Below are 23,457 nucleotides of genomic sequence, written 5' to 3' on the forward strand. Positions count from 1 at the left end.
AGTTGCTAGGGGGCCTCTCGGGATTCCTCTCCCGTCGATACCGGGGCCAAAAACCTTGTGTGGTGTCAGGGCCGGAACCGAGGATTCCTCTCAGGGGCTGACATGGATCTTTGGGTACTTCTGGAGTCTCCCCAGGGGAGTCAGGCCTCGTCTCGAGTGGGGGCATGCACGTGTGCTTTCCTTCCAGGCTGTAGCAGCAATGTCACGCTTCCCGTCGCGTGGATCAAAGGATCTGTGGTTTTCCCTCGAGGCTTTCCCTCGAGGCTTTCCCACAGGGCTGTCCCACGTGCCACCGTGGTGTGAGTCGATCCTCTGCATGAAAGATGAGCCAGTGCAGGGCAAAGAGGTTCCTCTGGAATGGACTCAGACATCTGGGGGACTCTTGGAATGGTGGTACGACCATGGAGTTCCTCTCGCCTTTCCTGTTGAGAGTGCCTCCTCTTGAGATGCGACGGGAATGCCGGGAATTCTTTCCCGTTGAAAGCAGGGAAAGGATCCCTCATCTCTAGCTACGAGGGGGAAACGGGGCTCCTCTGGATGTGGGCGGCACCATCGTGCTTCCTCTCGAGTGGAGACGGGCAAGGAGGTGAACTTCTTGAGTAGCAGCAAGGGTGTGAAAGACCCTTTCGAAGTTCCAGAGGTTGGGTGTCATTAGTCTCCAGACGCCTCATCGGAAATAGGCCTCATCTCGCCTGGAAGGGAGAACTTCCTGGATTTTCTCGAGTTGCGGCAGGTGTTCTCGAGTTACGACGGGGACCTCAGGGACCCGCCCTGGTGGCCTAAGGAGAGGCCAGTCCCCATGCGAGGTGCTAGGGGGCCTCTCGGGAATCCTCTCCCGTCGATACCGGGGCCAAAAACCTTGTGTGCAGTCAGGGCCGGAAACGAGGATTCCTCTCAGGGGCTGACATGGATCTTTGGGTACTTCTGGAGTCTCCCCAGGGGATTCAGGCCTCGTCTCGAGTGGGGGCATGCACGTGCGCTTTCCTTCCAGGCTGTAGCAGCAATGTCACGCTTCCCGTCGCGTGGATCAAAGGATCTGTGGTTTTCCCTCGAGGCTTTCCCTCGAGGCTTTCCCACATGGCTGTGCCACGTGCCACCGTGGTGTGAGTCGATCCTCGGCGTGAAAGATGAGCCAGTGCAGGGCAAAGAGGTTCCTCTGGAATGGACTGAGACATCTGGGGGACTCTTGGAATGGTGGTACGACCATGGAGTTCCTCTCGCCTTTCCTGTTGAGAGTGCCTCCTCTTGAGATGCGACGGGAATGACAGGAATACTTTCCCGTTGAAAGCAGGGAAAGGATCCCTCATCTCGAGCTACGAGGGGGAAACGGGGCTCCTCTGGATGTGGGCGGTACCATCGTGCTTCCTCTCGAGTGGAGACGGGTATGGCGGTGAACTTCTTGAGTTGCAGCAAGTGTGTGAAAGACCCTTTCGAAGTTCCAGAGGTTAGGTGTCATTAGTCTCCAGACGCCTCATCGGAAATAGGCCTCATCTCGCCTGCAAGGGAGAACTTCCTTGATTTTCTCGAGTTGCGGTAGGTGTTCTCGAGTTACGACGGGGACCTCAGGGACCCGCCCTGGTTGCCTCAAGAGGCCAGTCCCCATGCGATTTGCTACGGGGCCTCTCGGGATTCCTCTCCCGTCGATACCGGGGCCAAAAACCTTGTGTGGAGTCAGGGCCGTAACCGAGGATTCCTCTCAGGGGCTGACATGGATCTTTGGGTACTTCTGGAGTCTCCCCAGGGGAGTTAGGCCTCGTCTCGAGTGGGGGCATGCACGTGCGCTTTCCTTCCAGGCTGTAGCAGCAATGTCACGCTTCCCGTGGCGTGGATCAAAGGATCTGTGGTTTTCCCTCGAGGCTTTCCCACAGGGTTGTCCCACGTGCCACCGTGGTGTGAGTCGATCCTCGGCGTGAAACATGAGCCAGTGCAGGGCAAAGAGGTTCCTCTGGAATGGACTGAGACATCTGGGGAACTCTTGGAATTGTGGTACGACCATGGAGTTCCTCTCGCCTTTCCTGTTGAGAGTGCCTCCTCTTGAGATGCGACGGGAACGCCGGGAATTCTTTCCCGTTGAAAGCAGGGAAAGGATCCCTCATCTCGAGCTACGAGGGGGAAACGGGGCTCCTCTGGATGTGGGCGGGACCATCGTGCTTCCTCTCGAGTGGAGACGCATATGGCGGTGAACTTCTTGAGTTGCAGCAAGGGTGTGAAAGACCCTTTCGAAGTTCCAGAGTTTAGGTGTCATTAGTCTCCAGACGCCTCATCGGAAATAGGCCTCATCTCGCCTGGAAGGGAGAACTTCCTGGATTTTCTCGAGTTGCGGCAGGTGTTCTCGAGTTACGACGGGGACCTCAGGGACCCGCCCTGGTGGCCTCAGGAGAGGCCAGTCCCCATGGGCGTTGCTAGGGGGCCTCTCGGGATTCCTCTCCCGTCGATACCGGGGCCAAAAACCTTGTGTGGAGTCAGGGCCGGAACCGAGGATTCCTCTCAGGGGCTGACATGGATCTTTGGGTAAGTCTGGAGTCTCCCCAAGGGAGTCAGGGCTCGTCTCGAGTTGGGGCATGCACGTGCGCTTTCCTTCCAGGCTGTAGCAGCAATGTCACGCCTCCCGTCGCATGGATCAAAGGATCTGTGGTTTTCCCTCGAGGCTTTCCCTCGAGGCTTTCCCACAGGGCTGTCCCACGTGCCACCGTGGTGTGAGTCGATCCTCGGCGTGAAAGATGAGCCAGTGCAGGGCAAAGAGGTTCCTCTGGAATGGACTGAGACATCTGGGGGACTCGTGGAATGGTGGTACGACCATGGAGTTCCTCTCGCCTTTCCTGTTGAGAGTGCCACCTCTTGAGATGCGACGGGAACGCCGGGAATTCTTTCCCGTTGAAAGCAGGGAAAGGATCCCTCATTTCGAGCCACGAGGGGGAAACGGGGCTCCTCTGGATGTGGGCGGGACCATCGTGCTTCCTCTCGAGTGGAGACGGGTATGGCGGTGAACTTCTTGAGTTGCAGCAAGGGTGTGAAAGACCCTTTCGAAGTCCCAGAGGTTAGGTGTCATTAGTCTCCAGACGCCTCATCGGAAATAGGCCTCATCTCGCCTGGAAGGGAGAACTTCCTGGATTTTCTCGAGTTGCGGCAGGTGTTCTCGAGTTTCGACGGGGACCTCAGGGACCCGCCCTGGTGGCCTCAGGAGAGGCCAGTCCCCATGCGAGTTGCTAGGGGGCCTCTCGGGATTCCTCTCCCGTCGATACCGGGGTCAAAAACCTTGTGTGGAGTCAGGGCCGGAAACGAGGATTCCTCTCAGGGCCTGACATGGATCTTTGGGTACTTCTGGAGTCTCCCCAGGGGAGTCAGGCCTCGTCTCGAGTCGGGGCATGGACGTGCGCTTTACTTCCAGGCTGTAGCAGCAATGTCACGCTTCCCGTGGCGTGGATCAACGGATCTGTGGTTTTCCCTCGAGGCTTTCCCTCGAGGCTTTCCCGCAGGGCTGTCCCACGTTCCACCGTGGTGTGAGTCGATCCTCGGCGTGAAAGATGAGCCAGTGCAGGGCAAAGAGGTTCCTCTGGAATGGACTGAGACATCTGGGGGACTCTTGGAATGGTGGTACGACCATGGAGTTCCTCTCGCCTTTCCTGTTGAGAGTGCCTCCTCTTGAGATGCGACGGGAACGCCGGGAATTCTTTCCCGTTGAAAGCAGGGAAAGGATCCCTCATCTCGAGCTCCGAGGGGGAAACGGGGCTCCTCTGGATGTGGGCGGGACCATCGTGCTTCCTCTCGAGTGGAGACGGGTATGGCGGTGAACTTCTTGAGTTGCAGCAAGGGTGTGAAAGACCCTTTCGAAGTTCCAGAGGTTAGGTGTCATTAGTCTCCAGACGCCTCATCGGAAATAGGCCTCATCTCGCCTGGAAGGGAGAACTTCCTGGATTTTCTCGAGTTGCGGCAGGTGTTCTCGAGTTACGACGGGGACCTCAGGGACCCGCCCTGGTGGCCTCAAGAACAGCCAGTCCCCATGCGAGTTGCTAGGGGGCCTCTCGGGATTCCTCTCCCGTCGATACCGGGGCCAAAAACCTTGTGTGGAGTCAGGGCCGGAACCGAGGATTCCTCTCAGGGGCTGACATGGATCTTTGGGTACTTCTGGAGTCTCCCCAGGGGAGTCAGGCCTCGTCTCGAGTGGGGGCATGCACGTGTGCTTTCCTTCCAGGCTGTAGCAGCAATGTCACGCTTCCCGTCGCGTGGATCAAAGGATCTGTGGTTTTCCCTCGAGGCTTTCCCTCGAGGCTTTCCCACAGGGCTGTCCCACGTGCCACCGTAGTGTGAGTCGATCCTCAGCATGAAAGATGAGCCAGTGCAGGGCAAAGAGGTTCCTCTGGAATGGACTCAGACATCTGGGGGACTCTTGGAATGGTGGTACGACCATGGAGTTCCTCTCGCCTTTCCTGTTGAGAGTGCCTCCTCTTGAGATGCGACGGGAATGCCGGGAATTCTTTCCCGTTGAAAGCAGGGAAAGGATCCCTCATCTCTAGCTACGAGGGGGAAACGGGGCTCCTCTGGATGTTGGCGGGACCATCGTGCTTCCTCTCGAGTGGAGACGGGCAAGGAGGTGAACTTCCTGAGTAGCAGCAAGGGTGTGAAAGACCCTTTCGAAGTTCCAGAGGTTGGGTGTCATTAGTCTCCAGACGCCTCATCGGAAATAGGCCTCATCTCGCCTGGAAGGGAGAACTTCCTGGATTTTCTCGAGTTGCGGCAGGTGTTCTCGAGTTACGACGGGGACCTCAGGGACCCGCCCTGGTGGCCTCAGGAGAGGCCAGTCCCCATGCGAGGTGCTAGGGGGCCTCTCGGGATTCCTCTCCCGTCGATACCGGGGCCAAAAACCTTGTGTGCAGTCAGGGCCGGAAACGAGGATTCCTCTCAGGGGCTGACATGGATCTTTGGGTACTTCTGGAGTCTCCCCAGGGGATTCAGGCCTCGTCTCGAGTGGGGGCATGCACATGCGCTTTCCTTCCAGGCTGTAGCAGCAATGTCACGCTTCCCGTCGCGTGGATCAAAGGATCTGTGGTTTTCCCTCGAGGCTTTCCCTCGAGGCTTTCCCACATGGCTGTGCCACGTGCCACCGTGGTGTGAGTCGATCCTCGGCGTGAAAGATGAGCCAGTGGAGGGCAAAGAGGTTCCTCTGGAATGGACTGAGACATCTGGGGGACTCTTGGAATGGTGGTACGACCATGGAGTTCCTCTCGCCTTTCCTGTTGAGAGTGCCTCCTCTTGAGATGCGACGGGAATGACGGGAATACTTTCCCGTTGAAAGCAGGGAAAGGATCCCTCATCTCGAGCTACGAGGGGGAAACGGGGCTCCTCTGGATGTGGGCGGGACCATCGTGCTTCCTCTCGAGTGGAGACGGGTATGGCGGTGAACTTCTTGAGTTGCAGCAAGTGTGTGAAAGACCCTTTCGAAGTTCCAGAGGTTAGGTGTCATTAGTCTCCAGACGCCTCATCGGAAATAGGCCTCATCTCGCCTGCAAGGGAGAACTTCCTTGATTTTCTCGAGTTGCGGTAGGTGTTCTCGAGTTACGACGGGGACCTCAGGGACCCGCCCTGGTTGCCTCAAGAGGCCAGTCCCCATGCGATTTGCTACGGGGCCTCTCGGGATTCCTCTCCCGTCGATACCGGGGCCAAAAACCTAGTGTGGAGTCAGGGCCGTAACCGAGGATTCCTCTCAGGGGCTGACATGGATTTTTGGGTACTTCTGGAGTCTCCCCAGGGGAGTCAGGCCTCGTCTCGAGTGGGGGCATGCACGTGCGCTTTCCTTCCAGGCTGTAGCAGCAATGTCACGCTTCCCGTGGCGTGGATCAAAGGATCTGTGGTTTTCCCTCGAGGCTTTCCCACAGGGCTGTCCCACGTGCCACCGTGGTGTGAGTCGATCCTCGGCGTGAAAGATGAGCCAGTGCAGGGCAAAGAGGTTCCTCTGGAATGGACTGAGACATCTGGGGGACTCTTGGAATGGTGGTACGACCATGGAGTTCCTCTCGCCTTTCCTGTTGAGAGTGCCTCCTCTTGAGATGCGACGGGAACGCCGGGAATTCTTTCCCGTTGAAAGCAGGGAAAGGATCCCTCATCTCGAGCTACGAGGGGGAAACGGGGCTCCTCTGGATGTGGGCGGGACCATCGTGCTTCCTCTCGAGTGGACACGGGTATGGCGGTGAACTTCTTGAGTTGCAGCAAGGTTGTGAAAGACCCTTTCGAAGTTCCAGAGGTTAGGTGTCATTAGTCTCCTGACGCCTCATCGGAAATAGGCCTCATCTCGCCTGGAAGGGAGAACTTCCTTGATTTTCTCGAGTTGCGGCAGGTGTTCTCGAGTTACGACGGGGACCTCAGGGACCCGCTCTGGTGGCCTCAGGAGAGGCCAGTCCCCATGCGAGGTGCTAGGGGGCCTATCGGGATTCCTCTCCCGTCGATACCGGGGCCAAAAACCTTGTGTGCAGTCAGGGCCGGAACCGAGGATTCCTCTCAGGGGCTGACATGGATCTTTGGGTACTTCTGGAGTCTCCCCAGGGGAGTCAGGCCTCGTCTCGAGTGGGGGCATGCACGTGCGCTTTCCTTCCAGGCTGTAGTAGCAATGTCACGCTTCCCGTGGCGTGGATCAAAGGATCTGTGGTTTTCCCTCGAGGCTTTCCCACAGGGCTGTCCCACGTGCCACCGTGGTGTGAGTCGATCCTCGGCGTGAAAGATGAGCCAGTGCAGGGCAAAGAGGTTCCTCTGGAATGGACTGAGACATCTGGGGGACTCTTGGAATGGTGGTACGACCATGGAGTTCCTCTCGCCTTTCCTGTTGAGAGTGCCTCCTCTTGAGATGCGACGGGAACGCCGGGAATTCTTTCCCGTTGAAAGCAGGGAAAGGATCCCTCATCTCGAGCTACGAGGGGGAAACGGGGCTCCTCTGGATGTGGGCGGGACCATCGTGCTTCCTCTCGAGTGGAGACGGGTATGGCGGTGAACTTCTTGAGTTGCAGCAAGGGTGTGAAAGACCCTTTCGAATTTCCAGAGGTTAGGTGTCATTAGTCTCCAGACGACTCATCGGAAATAGGCCTCATCTCGCCTGGAAGGGAGAACTTCCTGGATTGTCTCGAGTTGCGGCAGGTGTTCTCGAGTTACGACGGGGACCTCAGGGACCCGCCCTGGTGGCCTCAGGAGAGGCCAGTCCCCATGCGAGGTGCTAGGGGGCCTCTCGGGATTCCTCTCCCGTCGATACCGGGGCCAAAAACCTTTTGTGGAGTCAGGGCCGGAACCGAGGATTCCTCTCAGGGGCTGACATGGATCTTTGGGTACTTCTGGAGTCTCCCCAGGGGAGTCAGGCCTCGTCTCGAGTGGGGGCATGCACGTGTGCTTTCCTTACAGGCTGTAGCAGCAATGTCACGCTTCCCGTGGCGTGGATCAAAGGATCTGTGGTTTTCCCTCGAGGCTTTCCCACAGGGCTCTCCCACGTGCCACCGTGGTGTGAGTCGATCCTCGGCGTGAAAGATGAGCCAGTGCAGAGCAAAGAGGTTCCTCTGGAATGGACTGAGACATCTGGAGGACTCTTGGAATGGTGGTACGACCATGGAGTTCCTCTCGCCTTTCCTGTTGAGAGTGCCTCCTCTTGAGATGCGACGGGAACGCCGGGAATTCTTTCCCGTTGAAAGCAGGGAAAGGATCCCTCATCTTGAGCTACGAGGTGGAAACGGGGCTCCTCTGGATGTGGGCGGGACCATCGTGCTTCCTCTCGAGTGGAGACGGGTATGGCGGTGAACTTCTTGAGTTGCAGCAAGGGTGTGAAAGACCCTTTCGAAGTTCGAGAGGTTAGGTGTCATTAGTCTCCAGACGCCTCATCGTAAATAGGCCTCATCTCGCCTGGAAGGGAGAACTTCCTGGATTTTCTCGAGTTGCGGCAGGTGTTCTCGAGTTACGACGGGGACCTCAGGGACCCGCCCTGGTGGCCTCAGGAGAGGCCAGTCCCCATGCGAGGTGCTAGGGGGCCTCTCGGGATTCCTCTTCCGTCGATACCGGGGCCAAAAACCTTTTGTGCAGTCAGGGCCGGAACCGAGGATTCCTCTCAGGGGCTTATATGGATCTTTGGGTACTTCTGGAGTCTCCCCACGGGAGTCAGGCCTCGTCTCGAGTGGGGGCATGCACGTGCGCTTTCCTTCCAGGCTGTAGCAGCAATGTCACGCTTCCCGTCGCGTGGATCAAAGGATCTGTGGTTTTCCCTCGAGGCTTTCCCTCGAGGCTTTCCCACAGGGCTGTCCCACGTGCCTCCGTGGTGTGAGTCGATCCTCGGCGTGAAAGATGAGCCAGTGCAGGGCAAAGAGGTTCCTCTGGAATGGACTGAGACATCTGGGGGACTCTAGGAATGGTGGTAGGACCATGGAGTTCCTCTCGCCTTTCCTGTTGAGAGTGCCTCCTCTTGAGATGCGACGGGAACGCCGGGAATTCTTTCCCGTTGAAAGCAGGGAAAGGATCCCTCATCTCGAGCTACGAGGGGGAAACGGGGCTCCTCTGGATGTGGGCGGGACCATCGTGCTTCCTCTAGAGTGTAGACGGATATGGCGGTGAACTTCTTGAGTTGCAGCAAGGGTGTGAAAGACCCTTTCGAATTTCCAGAGGTTAGGTGTCATTAGTCTCCAGACGACTCATCAGAAATAGGCCTCATCTCGCCTGGAAGGGAGAACTTCCTGGATTTTCTCGAGTTGCGGCAGGTGTTCTCGAGTTACGACGGGGACCTCAGGGACCCGCCCTGGTGGCCTCAGGAGAGGCCAGTACCCATGCGAGGTGCTAGGGGGCCTCTCGGGATTCCTCTCCCGTCGATACCGGGGCCAAAAACCTTGTGTGGAGTCAGGGCCGGAACCGAGGATTCCTCTCAGGGGCTGACATGGATCTTTGGGTACTTCTGGAGTCTCCCCAGGGGAGTCAGGCCTCGTCTCGAGTGGGGGCATGCACGTGCGCTTTCCTTCCATGCTGTAGCAGCAATGTCACGCTTCCCGTGGCGTGGATCAAAGGATCTGTGGTTTTCCCTCGAGGCTTTCCCACAGGGCTGTCCCACGTACCACCGTGGTGTGTGTCGATCCTCGGCGTGAAAGATGAGCCAGTGCACGGCAAAGAGGTTCCTCTGGAATGGACTGAGACATCTGGGGGACTCTTGGAATGGTGGTACGACCATGGAGTTCCTCTCGCCTTTCCTGTTGAGAGTGCCTCCTCTTGAGATGCGACGGGAACGCCGGGAATTCTTTCCCGTTGAAACCAGGGAAAGGATCCCTCATCTCGAGCTTAGAGGGGGAAACGGGGCTCCTCTGGATGTGGGCGGGACCATCGTGCTTCCTCTCGAGTGGAGACGTGTATGGCGGTGAACTTCTTGAGTTGCAGCAAGGGTGTGAAAGACCCTTTCGAAGTTCGAGAGGTTAGGTGTCATTAGTCTCCAGACGCCTCATCGGAAATAGGCCTCATCTCGCCTGGAAGGGAGAACTTCCTGGATTTTCTCGAGTTGCGGCAGGTGTTCTCGAGTTACGACGGGGACCTCAGGGACCCGCCCTGGTGGCCTCAGGAGAGGCCAGTCCCCATTCGAGGTGCTAGGGGGCCTCTCGGGATTCTTCTCCCGTCGATACCAAGGCCAAAAACCTTGTGTGGAGTCAGGGTCGGAACCGAGGATTCCTCTCAGGGGCTTATATGGATCTTTGGGTACTTCTGGAGTCTCGCCAGGGGAGACAGGCCTCGTCTCGAGTGGGGGCATGCACGTGCGCTTTCCTTCCAGGCTGTAGCAGCAATGTCACGCTTCCCGTCGCGTGGATCAAAGGATCTGTGGTTTTCCCTCGAGGCTTTCCCTCGAGGCTTTCCCACAGTGCTGTCCCACGTGCCTCCGTGGTGTGAGTCGATCCTCGGCGTGAAAGATGAGCCAGTGCAGGGCAAAGAGGTTCCTCTGGAATGGACTGAGACATCTCGGGGACTCTAGGAATGGTGGTACGACCATGGAGTTCCTCTCGCCTTTCCTGTTGAGAGTGCCTCCTCTTGAGATGCGACGGGAACGCCGGGAATTCCTTCCCGTTGAAAGCAGGAAAGGATCCCTCATCTCGAGCTCCGAGAGGGAAACGGGGCTCCTCTGGATGTGGGCGGGACCATCGTGCTTCCTCTCGAGTGGAGACGGGTATGGCGGTGAACTTCTTGAGTTGCAGCAAGGGTGTGAAAGACCCTTTCGAAATTCCAAAGGTTAGGTGTCATTAGTCTCCAGACTCCTCATCGGAAATAGGCCTCATCTCGCCTGGAAGTGAGAACTTCCTGGATTTTCTCGAGTTGCGGCAGGTGTTCTCGAGTTAAGACGGGGACCTCAGGGACCCGCCCTGGTGGCCTCAGGAGAGGCCAGTCCCCATGCGAGGTGCTAGGGGGCCTCTCGGGATTCCTCTCCCGTCGATACCGGGGCCAAAAAGCTTGTGTGGAGTCAGGGCCGGAACCGAGGATTCCTCTCAGGGGCTGACATGGATCTTTGGGGACTTCTGGAGTCTCCTCAGGGGAGTCAGGCCTCGACTCGAGTGGGGGCATGCACGTGCGCTTTCCTTCCAGGCTGTAGCAGCAATGTCACGCTTCCCGTCGCGTGGATCAAAGGATCTGTGGTATTCCCTCGAGGCTTTCCCTCGAGGCTTTCCCACAGGGCTGTCCCACGTGCCACCGTGGTGTGAGTCGATCCTCGGCGTGAAAGATGAGCCAGTGCAGGGCAAAGAGGTTCCTCTGGAATGGACTGAGACATCTTGGGGACTCCTTGAATGGTGGTACGACCATGGAGTTCCTCTCGCCTTTCCTGTTGAGAGTGCCTCCTCTTGAGATGCGACGGGAACGCCGGGAATTCTTTCCCGTCTAAAGCAGGGAAAGGTTCCCTCATCTCGAGATACGAGGGGGAAACGGGGCTCCTCTGGATGTGGGCGGGACCATCGTGCTTCCTCTCGAGTGGAGACGGGTATGGCGGTGAACTTCTTGAGTTGCAGCAAGGGTGTGAAAGACCCTTTCGAAGTTCCAGAGGTTAGGTGTCATTAGTCTCCAGACGCCTCATCGGAAATAGGCCTCATCTCGCCTGAAAGGGAGAACTTCCTGGATTTTCTCGAGTTGAGGCAGGTGTTCTCGAGTTAGACGGGGACCTCAGGGACCCGCCCTGGTGGCCTCAGGAGAGGCCAGTCCCCATGCGAGGTGCTAGGGGGCCTCTCGGGATTCCTCTCCCGTCGATACCGGGGCCAAAAACCTTGTGTGGAGTCAGGGCCGGAACCGAGGATTCCTCTCAGGGGCTGACATGGATCTTTGGGTACTTCTGGAGTCTCCCCAGGGGAGTTAGGCCTCTTCTCGAGTGGGGGCATGCACGTGCGCTTTCCTTCCCGGCTGTAGCAGCAATGTCACGCTTCCCGTCGCGTGCATCAAAGGATCTGTGGTTTTCCCTCGAGGCTTTCCCACAGGGCTGTCCCACGTGCCACCGTGGTGTGAGTCGATCCTCGGCGTGAAAGATGAGCCAGTGCAGGGCAAAGAGGTTCCTCTGGAATGGACTGAGACATCTGGGGGACTCTTGGAATGGTGGTACGACCATGGAGTTCCTCTCGCCTTTCCTGTTGAGAGTGCCTCCTCTTGAGATGCGACGGGAACGCCGGGAAATCTTCCCCGTTGAAAGCAGGGAAAGGATCCATCATCTCGAGCTCCGAGGGGGAAACGGGGCTCCTTTGGATGTGGGCGGGACCATCATGCTTCCTCTCGAGTGGAGACGTGTATGGCGGTGAACTTCTTGAGTTGCAGCAAGGGTGTGAAAGACCCTTTCGAAGTTCCAGAGGTTAGGTGTCATTAGTCTCCAGACGCCTCTTCAGAAATAGGCCTCATCTCGCCTGGAAGGGAGAACTTCCTGGATTTTCTCGAGTTGCGGCAGGTGTTCTCGAGTTACGACGGGGACCTCAGGGACCCGCCCTGGTGGCCTCAGGAGAGGCCAGTCCCTATGCGAGTTGCTAGGGGGCCTCTCGGGATTCCTCTCCCATCGATACCGGGGCCAGCAACCTTGTGTGGAGTCAGGGCCGTAACCGAGGATTCCTCTCATGGGCTGACATGGATCTTTGGGTACGTCTGGAGTCTCCCCAGTGGAGTCAGGCCTCGTCTTGAGTGGGGGCATGCACGTGCGCTTTCCTTCCAGGCTGTAGCAGCAATGTCACGCTTCCCGTCGCGTGGATCAAAGGATCTGTGGTTTTCCCTCGAGGCTTTCCCTCGAGGCTTTCCCACAGGGCTGTCCCACGTGCCACCGTGGTGTGAGTCGATCCTCGGCGTGAAAGATGAGCCAGTGCAGGGCAAAGAGGTTCCTCTGGAATGGACTGAGACATCTGGGGGACTCTTGGAATGGTGGTACGACCATGGAGTTCCTCTCGCCTTTCCTGTTGAGAGTTCCTCCTCTTGAGATGCGACGGGAACGCCGGGAATTCTTTCCCGTTGAAAGCAGGCAAAGGATCCCTCATCTCGAGCTACGAGGGGGAAACGGGGCTCCTCTGGATGTGGGCGGGACCATCGTGCTTCCTCTCGAGTGGAGACGGGTATGGCGGTGAACTTCTTGAGTTGCAGCAAGGGTGTGAAAGACTCTTTCGAAGTTCCAGAGGTTAGGTGTCATTAGTCTCCAGACGCCTCATCGGAAATAGGCCTCATCTCGCCTGGAAGGGAGAACTTCCTGGATTTTCTCGAGTTGCGGCAGGTGTTCTCGAGTTACGACGGGGACCTCAGGGACCCGCCCTGGTGGCCTCAGGAGAGGCCAGTCCCCATGCGAGTTGCTAGGGGGCCTCTCGGGATTTCTCTCCCGTCGATACCGGGGCCAAAAACCTTGTGTGGAGTCAGGGCCGGAACCGAGGATTCCTCTCAGGGGCTGACATGGATCTTTGGGTACTTCTGGAGTCTCGCCAGTGGAGACAGGCCTCGTCTCGAGTGGGGGCATGCACGTGCGCTTTCCTTCCAGGCTGTAGCACAATGTCACGCTTCCCGTCGCGTGGATCAAAGGATCTGTGGTTTTGCCTCGAGGCTTTCCCTCGAGGCTGTCCCACAGGGCTGTCCCACGTGCCTCCGTGGTGTGAGTCGATCCTCGGCGTGAAAGATGAGCCAGTGCAGGGCAAAGAGGTTCCTCTGGAATGGACTGAGACATCTGGGGGACTCTAGGAATGGTGGTACGACCATGGAGTTCCTCTCGCCTTTCCTGTTGAGAGTGCCTCCTCTTGAGATGCGACGGGAACGCCGGGAATCCTTTCCCGTTGAAAGCAGGGAAAGGATCCCTCATCTCGAGCTACGAGGGGGAAACGGGGCTCCTCTGGATGTGGGCGGGACCATCGTGCTTCCTCTCGAGTGGAGACGGGTATGGCGGTGAACTTCTTGAGTTGCAGCAAGGGTGTGAAAGACGCTTTCGAAGTTCCAGAGGTTAGGTGTCATTAGTCTCCAGACGACTCATCGGAAATAGGCCTCATCTCGCCTGCAAGGGAGAACTTCCTGGATTTTCTCGAGTTGCGGCAGGTGTTCTCGAGTTACGACGGGGACCTCAGGGACCCGCCCTGGTGGCCTCAGGAGAGGCCAGTCCCCATGCGAGGTGCTAGGGGGCCTCTCGGGATTCCTCTCCCGTCGATACCGGGGCCAAAAACCTTGTGTGGAGTCAGGGTCGGAACCGAGGATTCCTCTCAGGGGCTGACATGGATCTTTGGGTACTTCTGGAGTCTCGCCAGGGGAGACAGGCCTCGTCTCGAGTGGGGGCATGCACGTGCGCTTTCCTTCCAGGCTGTAGCAGCAATGTCACGCTTCCCGTCGCGTGCATCAAAGGATCTGTGGTTTTCCCTCGAGGCTTTCCCTCGAGGCTTTCCCACAGGGCTGTCCCACGTGCGACCGTGGTGTGAGTCGATCCTCGGCGTGAAAGATGAGCCAGTGCAGGGCAAAGAGGTTCCTCTGGAATGGACTGAGACATCTGGGGGACTCTTGGAATGGTGGTACGACCATGGAGTTCCTCTCGCCTTTCCTGTTGAGAGTGCCTCCTCTTGAGATGCGACGGGAACGCCGGGAATTCCTTCCCGTTGAAAGCAGGAAAGGATCCCTCATCTCGAGCTCCGAGAGGGAAACGGGGCTCCTCTGGATGTGGGCGGGACCATCATGCTTCCTCTCGAGTGGAGACGGGTATGGCGGTGAACTTCTTGAGTTGCAGCAAGGGTGTGAAAGACCCTTTCGAAGTTCCAGAGGTTAGGTGTCATTAGTCTCCAGACGCCTCATCAAAAATAGGCCTCATCTCGCCTGGAAGGGAGAACTTCCTGGATTTTCTCGAGTTGCGGCAGGTGTTCTCGAGTTACGACGGGGACCTCAGGGACCCGCCCTGGTGGCCTCAGGAGAGGCCAGTCCCTATGCGAGGTGCTAGGGGGCCTCTCGGGATTCCTCTCCCTTCGATACCGGTGCCAAAAAGCTTGTGTGGAGTCAGGGCCGGAACCGAGGATTCCTCTCAGGGGCTGACATGGATCTTTGGGTACTTCTGGAGTCTCCCCAGCGGAGTTAGGCCTCGACTCGAGTGGGGGCATGCACGTGCGCTTTCCTTCCAGGCTGTAGCAGCAATGTCACGCTTCCCGTGGCGTGTATCAAAGGATCTGTGGTTTTCCCTCGAGACTTTCCCACAGGGCTGTCCCACGTGCCACCGTGGTGTGAGTCGATCCTCGGCGTGAAAGATGAGCCAGTGCAGGGCAAAGAGGTTCCTCTGGAATGGACTGAGACATCTGGGGGACTCTTGGAATGGTGGTACGACCATGGAGTTCCTCTCGCCTTTCCTGTTGAGAGTGCCTCCTCTTGAGATGCGACGGGAACGCCGGGAACTCTTTCCCTTTGAAACCAGGGAAAGGATCCCTCATCTCGAGCTACGAGGGGAAAACGGGGCTCCTCTGTATGTGGGCGGGACCATCGTGCTTCATCTCGAGTGGAGACGGGTATGGCGGTGAACTTCTTGAGTTGCAGCAAGGGTGTGAAAGACCCTTTCGAAGTTCCAGAGGTTAGGTGTCATTAGTCTCCAGACGCCTCATCAGAAATAGGCCTCATCTCGCCTGGAAGGGAGAACTTCCTGGATTTTCTCGAGTTGCGGCAGGTGTTCTCGAGTTACGACGGGGACCTCAGGGACCCGCCCTGGTGGCCTCAGGAGAGGCCAGTCCCTATGCGAGTTGCTAGGGGTTCTCTCGGGATTCCTCTCCCGTCGATACCGGGGCCAACAACCTTGTGTGGAGTCAGGGCCGTAACCGAGGATTCCTCTCATGGGCTGACATGGATCTTTGGGTACGTCTGGAGACTCCCCAGTGGAGTCAGGCCTCGTCTCGAGTGGGGGCATGCACGTGCGCTTTCCTTCCAGGCTGTAGCAGCAATGTCACGCTTCCCGTCGCGTGGATCAAAGGATCTGTGGTTTTCCCTCGAGGCTTTCCCTCGAGGCTTTCCCACAGGGCTGTCCCACGTGCCACCGTGGTGTGAGTCGATCCTCGGCGTGAAAGATGAGCCAGTGCAGGGCAAAGAGGTTCCTCTGGAATGGACTGAGACATCTGGGGGACTCTTGGAATGGTGGTACGACCATGGAGTTCCTCTCGCCTTTCCTGTTGAGAGTGCCTCCTCTTGAGATGTGACGGGAACGCCGGGAATTCTTTCCCGTTGAAAGCAGGCAAAGGATCCCTCATCTCGAGCTACGAGGGGGAAACGGGGCTCCTCTGGATGTGGGCGGGACCATCGTGCTTCCTCTCGAGTGGAGACGGGTATGGCGGTGAACTTCTTGAGTTGCAGCAAGGGTGTGAAAGACTCTTTCGAAGTTCCAGAGGTTAGGTGTCATTAGTCTCCAGACGCCTCATCGGAAATAGGCCTCATCTCGCCTGGAAGGGAGAACTTCCTGGATTTTCTCGAGTTGGGGCAGGTGTTCTCGAGTTACGCCGGGGACCTCAGGGACCCGCCCTGGTGGCCTCAGGAGAGGCCAGTCCCCATGCGAGTTGCTAGGGGGCCTCTCGGGATTCCTCTCCCGTCGATACCGGGGCCAAAAACCTTGTGTGGAGTCAGGGTCGGAACCGAGGATTCCTCTCAGGGGCTTATATGGATCTTTGGGTACTTCTGGAGTCTCGCCAGGGGAGACAGGCCTCGTCTCGAGTGGGGGCATGCACGTGCGCTTTCCTTCCAGGCTGTAGCAGCAATGTCACGCTTCCCGTCGCGTGCATCAAAGGATCTGTGGTTTTCCCTCGAGGCTTTCCCTCGAGGCTTTCCCACAGGGCTGTCCCACGTGCCTCCGTGTTGTGAGTCGATCCTCGGCGTGAAAGATGAGCCAGTGCAGGGCAAAGAGGTTCCTCTGGAATGGACTGAGACATCTGGGGGACTCTTGGAATGGTGGTACGACCATGGAGTTCCTCTCGCCTTTCCTGTTGAGAGTGCCTCCTCTTGAGATGCGACGGGAACGCCGGGAATTCCTTCCCGTTGAAAGCAGGAAAGGATCCCTCATCTCGAGCTCCGAGAGGGAAACGGGGCTCCTCTGGATGTGGGCGGGACCATCGTGCTTCCTCTCGAGTGGAGACGGGTATGGCGGTGAACTTCTTGAGTTGCAGCAAGGGTGTGAAAGACCCTTTCGAAGTTCCAGAGGTTAGGTGTCATTAGTCTCCAGACGCCTCATCGGAAATAGGCCTCATCTCGCCTGGAAGGGAGAACTTCCTGGATTTGCTCGAGTTGCGGCAGGTGTTCTCGAGTTAAGACGGGGACCTCAGGGACCCGCCCTGGTGGCCTCAGGAGAGGCCAGTCCCCATGCGAGGTGCTAGGGGGCCTCTCGGGATTCCTCTCCCTTCGATACCGGGGCCAAAAAGCTTGTGTGGAGTCAGGGCCGGAACCGAGGATTCCTCTCAGGGGCTGACATGGATCTTTGGGTACTTCTGGAGTCTCCCCAGCGGAGTTAGGCCTCGACTCGAGTGGGGGCATGCACGTGCGCTTTCCTTCCAGGCTGTAGCAGCAATGTCACGCTTCCCGTGGCGTGTATCAAATGATCTGTGGTTTTCCCTCGAGACTTTCCCACAGGGCTGTCCCACGTGCCACCGTGGTGTGAGTCGATCCTCGGCGTGAAAGATGAGCCAGTGCAGGGCAAAGAGGTTCCTCTGGGATGGACTGAGACATCTGGGGGACTCTTGGAATGGTGGTACGACCATGGAGTTCCTCTCGCCTTTCCTGTTGAGAGTGCCTCCTCTTGAGATGCGACGGGAACGCCGGGAATTCTTTCCCGTTGAAAGCAGGGAAAGGATCCCTCATCTCGAGCTACGAGGGGGAAACGGGGCTCCTCTGGATGTGGGCGGGACCATCGTGCTTCCTCTCGAGTGGACACGGGTATGGCGGTGAACTTCTTGAGTTGCAGCAAGGGTGTGAAAGACCCTTTCGAAGTTCCAGAGGTTAGGTGTCATTAGTCTCCAGACGCCTCATCGGAAATAGGCCTCATCTCGCCTGGAAGGGAGAACTTCCTGGATTTTCTCGAGTTGCGGCAGGTGTTCTCGAGTTACGACGGGGACCTCAGGGACCCGCCCTGGTGGCCTCAGGAGAGGCCAGTCCCCATGCGATGTGCTAGGGGGCCTCTCGGGATTCCTCTCCCGTCGATACCGGGGCCAAAAACCTTGTGTGGAGTCAGGGCCGGAACCGAGGATTCCTCTCAGGGGCTGACATGGATCTTTGGGTACTTCTGGAGTCTCCCCAGGGGAGTCAGGCCTCGTCTCGAGTGGGGGCATGCACGTGCGCTTTCCTTCCAGGCTGTAGCAGCAATGTCACGCTTCCTGTCGCGTGGATCAAAGGATCTGTGGTTTTCCCTCGAGGCTTTCCCTCGAGGCTTTCCCACAGGGCTGTCCCACGTGCCACCGTGGTGTGAGTCGATCCTCGGCGTGAAAGATGAGCCAGTGCAGGGCAAAGAGGTTCCTCTGGAATGGACTGAGACATCTGGGGGACTCTTGGAATGGTGGTACGACCATGGAGTTCCTCTCGCCTTTCCTGTTGAGAGTGCCTCCTCTTGAGATGCGACGGGAACGCCGGGAATTCTTTCCCGTTGAAAGCAGGCAAAGGATCCCTCATCTCGAGCTACGAGGGGGAAACGGGGCTCCTCTGGATGTGGGCGGGACCATCGTGCTTCCTCTCGAGTGGAGACGGGTATGGCGGTGAACTTCTTGAGTTGCAGCAAGGGTGTGAAAGACTCTTTCGAAGTTCCAGAGGTTAGGTGTCATTAGTCTCCAGACGCCTCATCGGAAATAGGCCTCATCTCGCCTGGAAGGGAGAACTTCCTGGATTTTCTCGAGTTGGGGCAGGTGTTCTCGAGTTACGCCGGGGACCTCAGGGACCCGCCCTGGTGGCCTCAGGAGAGGCCAGTCCCCATGCGAGTTGCTAGGGGGCCTCTCGGGATTCCTCTCCCGTCGATACCGGGGCCAAAAACCTTGTGTGGAGTCAGGGCCGGAACCGAGGATTCCTCTCAGGGGCTGACATGGATCTTTGGGTACTTCTGGAGTCTCCCCAGGGGAGTCAGGCCTCGTCTCGAGTGGGGGCATGCACGTGCGCTTTCCTTCCAGGCTGTAGCAGCAATGTCACGCTTCCCGAAGCGTGGATCATAGGATCTGTGGTTTTCCCTCGAGGCTTTCCCTCGAGGCTTTCCCACAGGGCTGTCCCACGTGCCACCGTGTTGTGAGTCGATCCTCGGCGTGAAAGATGAGCCAGTGCAGGGCAAAGAGGTTCCTCTGGAATGGACTGAGACATCTGGGGGACTCTTGAAATGGTGGTACGACCATGGAGTTCCTCTCGCCTTTCCTGTTGAGAGTGCCTCCTCTTGAGATGCGACGTGAACGCCGGGAATTCTTTCCCGTTGAAAGCAGGCAAAGGATCCCTCATCTCGAGCTACGAGGGGGAAACGGGGCTCCTCTGGATGTGGGCGGGACCATCCTGCTTCCTCTCGAGTGGAGACGGGTATGGAAGTGAACTTCTTGAGTTGCAGCAAGGGTGTGAAAGACCCTTTCGAAGTTCCAGAGGTTAGGTGTCATTAGTCTCCAGACGCCTCATCGGAAATAGGCCTCATCTCGCCTGGAAGGGAGAACTTCCTGGATTTTCTCGAGATGCGGCAGGTGTTCTCGAGTTACGACGGGGACCTCAGGGACCCGCCCTGGTGGCCTCAGGAGAGGCCAGTCCACATGCGAGTTGCTAGGGAGCCTCTCGGGATTCCTCTCCCGTCGATACCGGGGCCAAAAACCTTGTGTGGAGTCAGGGCCGGAAACGAGGATTCCTCTCAGGGGCTGACATGGATCTTTGGGTACTTCTGGAGTCTCCGCAGGGGAGTCAGGCCTCGTTTCGAGTGGGGGCATGCACGTGCGTTTTCTTTCCATGCTGTAGCAGCAATGTCACGCTTCCCGTCGCGTGGATCAAAGGATCTGTGGTTTTCCCTCGAGGCTTTCCCACAGGGCTGTCCCACGTGCCACCGTGGTGTGAGTCGATCCTCGGCGTGAAAGATGAGCCAGTGCAGGGCAAAGAGGTTCCTCTGGAATGGACTGAGACATCTGGGGGACTCTTGGAATGGTGGTACGACCATGGAGTTCCTCTCGCCTTTCCTGTTGAGAGTGCCTCCTCTTGAGATGCGACGGGAACGCCGGGAATTCTTTCCCGTTGAAAGCAGGCAAAGGATCCCTCATCTCGAGCTACGAGGGGGAAACGGGGCTCCTCTGGATGTGGGCGGGACCATCGTGCTTCCTCTCGAGTGGAGACGGATATGGCGGTGAACTTCTTGAGTTGCAGCAAGGGTGTGAAAGACCCTTTCGAAGTTCCAGAGGTTAGGTGTCATTAGTCTCCAGACGCCTCATTGGAAATAGGCCTCATCTCGCCTGGAAGGGAGAACTTCCTGGATTTTCTCGAGTTGCGGCAGGTGTTCTCGAGTTACGACGGGGACCTCAGGGACCCGCCCTGGTGGCCTCAGGAGTGGCCAGTCACCATGCGAGTTGCTAGGGGGCCTCTCGGGATTCCTCTCCCGTCGATACCGGGGCCAAAAACCTTGTGTGGAGTCAGGGCCAGAACCGAGGATTCCTCTCAGGGGCTGATATGGATCTTTGGGTACTTCTGGAGTCTCGCCAGGGGAGACAGGCCTCGTCTCGTGAGGGGGCATGCACGTGCACTTTCCTTCCAGGCTGTAGCAGCAATGTCACGCTTCCCGTCGCGTGGATCAAAGGATCTGTGGTTTTCCCTCGAGGCTTTCCCTCGAGGCTTTCCCACAGGGCTGTCCCACGTGCCACCGTGGTGTGAGTCGATCCTCGGCGTGAAAGATGAGCCAGTGCAGGGCAAAGAGTTTCCTCTGGAATGGACTGAGACATCTGGGGGACTCTTGGAATGGTGGTACGACCATGGAGTTCCTCTCGCCTTTCCTGTTGAGAGTGCCTCCTCTTGAGATGCGACGGGAACGCCGGGAATTTTTTCCCGTTGAAAGCAGGAAAAGGATCCCTCATCTCGAGCTACGAGGGGGAAACGGGGCTCCTCTGGATGTGGGCGGGACCATCGTGCTTCCTCTCGTGTGGAGACGGGTATGGCGGTGTACTTCTTGAGTTGCAGCAAGGGTGTGAAAGACCCTTTCGAAGTTCCAGAGGTTAGGTGTCATTAGTCTCCAGACGCCTCATCAGAAATAGGCCTCATCTCGCCTGGAAGGGAGAACTTCCTGGATTTTCTCGAGTTGCGGCAGGTGTTCTCGAGTTACGACGGGGACCTCTGGGACCCGCCCTGGTGGCCTCAGGAGAGGCCAGTCCCTATGCGAGTTGCTAGGGGGCCTCTCGGGATTCCTCTCCCGTCGATACCGGGGCCAAAAACCTTGTGTGGAGTCAGGGCCGGAACCGAGGATTCCTCTCAGGGGCTGACATGGATCTTTGGGGACTTCTGGAGTCTCCCCAGGGGAGTCAGGCCTCGTCTCGAGTGGGGGCATGCACGTGCGCTTTCCTTCCAGGCTGTAGCAGCAATGTCACGCTTCCCGTCGCGTGGATCATAGGATCTGTGGTTTTCCCTCGAGGCTTTCCCTCGAGGCTTTCCCACAGGGCTGTCCCACGTGCCACCGTGGTGTGAGTCGATCCTCGGCGTGAAAGATGAGCCAGTGCAGGGCAAAGAGCTTCCTCTGGAATGGACTGAGACATCTGGGGGACTCTTGGAATGGTGGTACGACCATGGAGTTCCTCTCGCCTTTCCTGTTGAGAGTGCCTCCTCTTGAGATGCGACGGGAACGCCGGGAATTCTTTCCCGTTGAAAGCAGGCAAAGGATCCCTCATCTCGAGCTACGAGGGGGAAACGGGGCTCCTCTGGATGTGGGCGGGACCATCCTGCTTCCTCTCGAGTGGAGACGGGTATGGAAGTGAACTTCTTGAGTTGCAGCAAGGGTGTGAAAGACCCTTTCGAAGTTCCAGAGGTTAGGTGTCATTAGTCTCCAGACGCCTCATCGGAAATAGGCCTCATCTCGCCTGGAAGGGAGAACTTCCTGGATTTTCTCGAGATGCGGCAGGTGTTCTCGAGTTACGACGGGGACCTCAGGGACCCGCCCTGGTGGCCTCAGGAGAGGCCAGTCCACATGCGAGTTGCTAGGGGGACTCGCGGGATTCCTCTCCCGTCGATACCGGGGCCAAAAACCTTGTGTGGAGTCAGGGCCGGAAACGAGGATTCCTCTCAGGGGCTGACATGGATCTTTGGGTACTTCTGGAGTCTCCGCAGGGGAGTCAGGCGTCGTCTCGAGTGGGGGCATGCACGTGCGTTTTCTTTCCAGGCTGTAGCAGCAATGTCACGCTTCCCGTCGCGTGGATCAAAGGATCTGTGGTTTTCCCTCGAAGCTTTCCCACAGGGCTGTCCCACGTTCCACCGTGGTGTGAGTCGATCCTCGGCGTGAAAGATGAGCCAGTGCAGGGCACAGAGGTTCCTCTGGAATGGACTGAGACATCTGGGGGACTCTTGGAATGGTGGTACGACCATGGAGTTCCTCTCGCCTTTCCTGTTGAGAGTGCCTCCTCTTGAGATGCGACGGGAACGCCGGGAATTCTTTCCCGTTGAAAGCAGGGAAAGGATCCCTCATCTCGAGCTACGAGGGGGAAACGGGGCTCCTCTGGATGTGGGCGGGACCATCGTGCTTCCTCTCTAGTGGAGACGGGTATTGCCGGGGTCCAGCCCCGGTGGATCCAGGGAATTCGAAGGGTGGACGGCGTTGGCGTGGAAAGACTTGTTTTTTTATTAATATAAGATTAGATTAAGAAACTGTAGTGCAGTAGGAAGATTAAGTGGAGAAAGAGGGCTGAATAGCTTGGTTTACGCGGAAGACCAATAAAATTCCAGACAAGGAATTTGCACCATCTACGTTGGGCCACCGGTGCCCACTTGAATATCTAAGGGTGCCTCGCCTTAAGCTCCCTTTCTCGCGGATCTTAATAACCAGGGCAAATAAGTAGACCTGGCGAGCCTCCGCGCCCCAGATGGAAATTCAGCCTGAAATTAAAGTAAAGAGCAGAGGGAAGAAAAGGGAGAGAAAAAGAGAGAGAGAGAGAGACACGGGGGGAGCCAGATTCCCAAGACACCAGGCCGAGACTAGTCCGAGAAACTGGTCTGAGAATCTGGTCCCGTCCTTTATTGTTCAGAAGGCCTTTTATACTTTTGATAAAACATGGAGATCAATGGGTAACACAAAGTTATGCAGCGTTAGCAGTCCAGACTCTTATCAAAACCAGGCTTTTCTCTCTGCATACCTAATTGTATACACAAGTCTTAGGTAATTTACATCATCTTCCAACCAAAAGGGCCAATTAACATTTTACAGCCTTTTTTCTGATAAGGGTTTGTCAACCACAAGACTTATTTGTGTTGATCTTCCCAAGGTCTGGTGCCACTCTCGGAAAGCACTAAAGAAAGTTACATTCTTAGACAGCAAGGATACAGCAACTTATAACAAGTAGAGGGAGTGCAGTGATTTATAGCAAAAGAGAAGCAATTAACTCAAAAGTCTAGTGTTGCTAACATCAAAACTACTATGTATCTTTTTCTACATCCTGCTTACATTAACATCCTTCCAGGTGCCTAAAAGATAAAGAATAAGGAGGTCTGGCAGCAATCCTTGAGTCAACAGTGAAAACCCTCTACCAATATAATTTTTAACTCTTTAGAAAAGGCTCTGTATCTTTAAGATGCTTTTAAGCTTTGTGCCTCCCGCGGTTGGGGGGCTGTAAGCAATTCACAAGCTGTAAGCTTTGTGCCTCTCGCGGTTGGGGGGCTGTAAGCAATTCACAAGCTGTAAGAGGTCTGGGGAACCTGTTAGGCAGACTAGAGAGCTATCAGAGGGGTTTAACTGAAACATCCCTTTCAAATGCAGAAGACTAAAACCCTGAATTGACTTTTTTCCAGAGAATATCAGAAAAGTGGAAAAGCAGAGCACAAAAGCCGGCAGATTTTTGCTGGGGTACATGCTTAGGA

The sequence above is a fragment of the Capricornis sumatraensis genome, chromosome 6, assembly GCF_032405125.1.
Source record: "Capricornis sumatraensis isolate serow.1 chromosome 6, serow.2, whole genome shotgun sequence".
Taxonomy (NCBI): Eukaryota; Metazoa; Chordata; class Mammalia; order Artiodactyla; family Bovidae; genus Capricornis; species Capricornis sumatraensis.